Source organism: Tupaia chinensis, unplaced genomic scaffold, assembly GCF_000334495.1.
Source record: "Tupaia chinensis unplaced genomic scaffold, TupChi_1.0 Scaffold145916_1, whole genome shotgun sequence".
NCBI lineage: Eukaryota > Metazoa > Chordata > Mammalia > Scandentia > Tupaiidae > Tupaia > Tupaia belangeri.
Window position 1 is genome coordinate 2,877,384 of NW_006205774.1, and position 5,642 is coordinate 2,883,025.

At 36.6% G+C, this 5,642-nt stretch overlaps 1 pseudogene; it reads left to right on the forward strand.

Moving 5' to 3' along the window:
- The first annotated feature begins 201 nt into the window (after positions 1 to 201).
- LOC102498237 (40S ribosomal protein S3a pseudogene) lies at positions 202 to 2,825 on the forward strand (annotated as a pseudogene).
- The last annotated feature ends 2,817 nt before the right edge of the window (positions 2,826 to 5,642 follow it).

A 5,642-nucleotide genomic window follows, 5' to 3' on the forward strand; every position in this document is an offset into this window, starting at 1 on the left:
AAAACTCTCAAAATTCAACTGTTAAAGAAAAACAGTGCAATTAGAAAATGGTCAAAAGATATAAAGATAGGGAAATTCTTCACCATTGAAGATGTGAAAATATGTCCAACATTATTAGCTATCAAGAAAAGATTAATTGAAACCACTTTGAAGTATCTATTTATCTATAGAAATAAATAAAAAATAGTGATAACACCAAAGATGGCAAAGATGCAGAGAAATTGGATTATTCATATGTTGCTAATGGAAATGCAAAACGGTATAACCACTCTGGAATTTCGTGATTTCTTATAAAACTAAATATACAACTAACAAACCATCCTCTGTTTGTACTTTAGGACATTTATTCCAGACAAATAAAACTTTTTTTTTTTTTTAGAGATTTTCACTGTAGGGCACGTGCGCTCGCCAGACAGACAGAGAGAGACATAGAGACAGAAAGCGAGAAATCACCCCCCAGGGGGGATGGTCACGCCGCAATCTCTTCTCCTCCATTCTCCTCTCGGGATCTTGGGCACGCATGCACACGCGCCCAGCGTGAGTTTTAAGCCACCGGGTCCAGGACACGAACCACGGTCGACTACGTGGGAGTCCAGCGACATAGCCATTACGCTAACTGCTGGTTCCCCAGACAAATAAAACTTTATGCTCCAAAAACATCTGTAAACAAATGTACATAGCAGTTTTATTTATAAGTCAAAAACAAGAAATAGCTTAGATAGCCTTGATGAATGAATGGTTAAAAAGCTGTGTATATTCATACTATGAAAAAAATCCTCAAAATAAAAAGAAAAGCAATATTATTTATTTTTTTAAAGAAATTTTTATATAGGGTGCATGCCCTCATAGAGAAACAGAAAGAGAAAGTGAGAACTCACCTTCAAAGGGGGATGCCCACACCACGTGCCTGGTGGAGTTTCAAGCTGACAGGTCCAGGACTCAAACAATGCTCTGCCATGTGAGAGTCTGGCACCTTAACCACCACACCACCTGCTATCCCAGAAAGAAGTATTAATACAAAATAGTGGACATATCTCCAGGGAATTATTTTGTAAAAACAAACAAATAAAAACCTCCAATTCTAAAACATAACATTTATTATAAAACTCCATTGATAGAACATTTTCAAATGACAGTATTTTCAGAAATGGAAAAGAGATTAGTCACCAGAGGGGGAATAGATACATGTGGTTATAAAAAGAGAGCAAGAGGGATCCTCATGATGATAGAAGAGTTCGCTGTCTTGAATCTGATGGGTACATGAACCTATACATGATAAAATGAAATGCATATAAACATACATAATATTTATATTATATTCCCAAGGGTACACATAAAACTAGGTAAACTTAAATAAGATAGATAAATTATACCAATGTCAGTATCCTGAATTTGATTCAGAATATTGTACAATGGTTTTGCAAAATGTTAACTGAATTTTTTCTCATAAGTGCTTATGAATTCCAATGATCTCAACACAATTTTTGTTTCAGAAATGGGTTTAAAACTATGGAATTGAGGGCTGGCCAGTAGCATGATGGTTACGGCAGCTGGATCCTGCATGGCTGAATGTGCAGTTTGAGTCCTGCATCCAGTGGCTTGAAATACACCAGGTGTATGTGAGTGCATGCCAAAAGTCCTGAAAAGAGAAATAGAGGAGAAGGAGTGTGGCTTTTCTATGCCCCATCAGGGGCCATTATTTTTTCTTTCTCTTTTTCTCAATTTCCATGTGCCTCTGGAAATTAAGAAAAAAAAAGGGGGATCGGCTGGTGGTGTGGTGGTTAAGGCACTGGACACTCCCACATGGCTGACCAGGATTTGAGTCCTGGACCTGGTAGTTTGCTTTATCACTTCCTCTCTCTCTCACTCTCACCCTCTGTCTCTCTCTGGTCAAATTAAAAAATCAATGAATGAATAAATAAAAAATAAAAAAATAATTATTAAAAAAAAAAAAAGGTAACAAGGTAACAAGTTGCTTGGTACCTGTGACTGAAAACTCCAGAAAAAAGGCCTTCAGGCCTTTTGATTCTCTGAGTAGTACCATGGTGGTTGGCAAGAATAAGCGCCTTGGGAAAGGTGGCAAAAGGGAGCCAAGAAGTGGTTGGTCCATTTTCTAAAAAATATTGGTATGATGTGAAAGCACCTTCTATGTTCAACATAAGAAATATTGGGAAAACACTAGTTACCAGGACTCAAGGAACCAAAATTGCGTTTGACGGCCTTTAGGGCCGTGTGTTTGAAGTGAGCCTTGCAGATCTGCAGAATGATGAAGTCTCATTTAGGAAATTCAAGCTATTTACTGAGGACATTCAGGGCAAAAACTGCCTAACATCCATGGCATGGATCTCACCTGTGACAAAACGTATTCCATGGTCAAAAAATGGTAGACCATGATTGAAGCTCATGTCAATATCAAGACTACTGATGGCTATTTGCTTTATCTCTTCTGTGTTGGGTTTACTAAAAAACACAACAATCAGATACGGAAGACCTCTTATGCCCAGCATCAGAAGGTCCACCAAATCCGGAAGAAGATAATGGAAATCATGACCCAGGAGGTGCAGACAAGTGACTTGAAAGAAGTGATTAATAAACTGATTCCAGACAGCATTGGAGAAGACATAGAAAAGGCTTGCCAATCCATCTACCCTCTCCATGATGTCTTTCAGAAAAGTAAAAATGCTGAGGAAGCCTTTATCCCATTGGGAAAACTCATGGAGCTTCATGGCGAAGGTAGTAGTTCTGGAAAAGCTACTGGGGATGAGATGGGCCCCAAAGTTGAACGAGCTGATGGATATGAACCACCAGTGTAAGAATCTGTTTAAACTTCAAACTTTTAATAGTAACAAATAAAAAGTCTTATTTGTGAGTTTCCATCTGAACATTCTTTTTAAACAACCTGAAAGCTTGGTGAATCAGATAATCTGGTTTGATAATGAAGTATTTTTACCTGTGTATGAGTTTTATTAAATAATTGAAAAGGGAAAGACAAAAAAGGCCTTCAGAATTAGGTTGATCAAAGTTGGAGTTCTATTCCTGAAATTCTCTTGACTATATCCTTCTTAAAATCTCAGCCCCTACCTCAAGTTATATTGCCTTGAGGCAACAAAATGATAGCAACAATTCCAAATTTCGTATGTGCACACCCTACTGTACTCAGCCGAAGGCAGATCCTTCTTACAAACACTTGACTGATTTGCACTAGCTGTGGCTAGGGGTCTGTTTTGCACTGAATGACTTACTGACAGATATGGGTTTCTGTCCTAGCTTGAACACTTGCTTTGTCAAGAGATATTACTCTACTGAATTTGTGCCAATCAGAGCCCACCTTGGACATCAGGAATAATCAGCACCAAGTAATTCCATTACTACTGTCAATAGAGCTTAGATGTGTATGGTAGGAAGGACAGATATTGGGTTGTTAGAAAAGTCATGACATATTTTTTCTATGTTTTTCTATGCAAAAATGCATCATGACTTTCTCGATGGCCCAGGACATCTAGCTGTAGAAAAGATACTTTCAGATAGCAGTATTGCTGTAAAGAATATTCAAGAAGGTAATGTGATAGATACTGACCATAGGTAGCACAGGGGATACTTTTAGATGGAATGGTCAAAACTGACATTTACAGAAGGTGATATCAAAACATATCTGATGGTGACAACAAAAAGAGCTTGGGAAAAAAATAATCTAGGCAGACCAACTACAGTCGGATTACCTATCTCATTGTCCATCTCCTGTACAAGTCTGTGAGGTCAACAGGGTCAGGGAACTTGCCTCCTGACTTTTTGTTATGCCTAGACCTTGTACAGATTAGGTACTCAAAAAATATTTCTGATGGGACCAGCAGTTGGCGCAATGGCTATGTTGCTGGACTCCCACATAGTCGACCGCGGTTCGAGTCCCGGACCCGGTGGCTTAAACTTACGCCGGATGCGTGTGCGTGCATCCCCAAGATCCCGAGAGGAGAATGGAGAAGAAGGGATTGTGGCGTGGCCATCCCCCCTGGGGAGGGGGGGTGATTTCTTGCTTTCTATCTCTCTGTCTATGTCTTTCTGGCGAGTGCATGCACCCTATAGCAAAAACCTGGTTTCCATTATAAGGGTTTTTGTTTTGATTTTTTGATTTTTTGGTTTTTTGTTTTTTGTTTGTTGTTTTGTTTTGTTTTGTTTTGTTTTGCTAGGGGCACTTACCAGAGACAGATTTAGGGGAAGGAGAAAGCACCCTCCAGGGGAGATGGCCCTACCACAGCCCCTTCTCCGCCATTCTCCTCTCAGGATCTTGGGCACGCATGCACACATGCCCAGTATATTCCCAGTATATTTTTCCATACTACTCAGTCTAGGACTCAAACTGCACAGTCAGTCATGTAGGATCCAGCCTCCTTAACCTCTCACAATCTGCTGATCCCAAGTTTGTTTGTTGTTGTTGTTGTTGTCGTTTTGGGTGTTTTTTGATAGAATTTACTTCTGATAGCCTAAGTGTTACAGAACCATTCCAAATTTTTGAACAATGAAGTAGAATAATAAAAAAGAATTTAAGTAAGATTATTCTGGAAAGTGTAAGTTAATATCAAAAATTATGATCTTTAATTATTATTGTGTTGTATATATAAAAGCAAATACTCTAGAAAGGATAATAAATAACTGGATTGTATTCTAATATTATATGAGTATGAGTGGTTATGAATCAAACATTAGTCTCAGTACCTTATATGTACTCATTTAATTTTATCCTCCTATACTCTTATTGGGTATTATTTTCCTTTTTCACAGATAAATTAGACACAAATTTATTTTAAGGTTCAAATTCATCCCGGGCAGTAAGATGCAGAGCTGGTGAAACTGTTTTCTTAACCAGTACTCGATGCCACCTTTCCATAGTTCTATTAATATAAAAGAGTTTTATGTTTTCCAAAAAAGGGGTGAAAAAGACATTTGAAATCATGTATAGAATATTTCAAAATTCAATCTAACATTTCTAAGACTTAATTGAACTCTTTTAACTCTTTTTTTTAAACAAATGTAATCTATTAGCTCTTGAATTATATATATCAGGAATTTAATTATTAAAACATACACACAAGAACTTCACTTTTCTTTATCTTTTCATTGTATTTTTTCTGCAAATTCATGTTTACATGGAGTTATTTATTTGCATTAGATATTAAATATTTTATCCTGATAGCTTTTCCTTTTTCAAGTATTTTTCACTAACAATCTAAAATACTTATTATTCATTGGAAAGTTTCTTATGATCTTTTCCTCTTATTTCAATTTTGTGTGAATTCTTAAAATTTCAGAACATTTCTGCATTATACTTTAAGAATATAATTCTACTTACAAATAATATGTTTAAGTTAAAGAAAATACCCACAAAATACTGCTTAAAAGCATGTTCTTTAGAATGAGGATAATTGCTTTCAAAATCCATTACTTCATATAAAGAACATAGTTAAATACTACTTATTTACTTAATTCAAGAGAAAGCATTTCTATGGTAATCCAAATTGATTCTTCACTTCTACTTGCCAAAACACTCATGCCTTTATTCTTTCGCTTCCAGACAGTAGAAGCATAGATTTCAGATGAATGCTATTTCAAGAGTATATTTTTAAAGCATTTTAAAAGCTTTTTCCCTA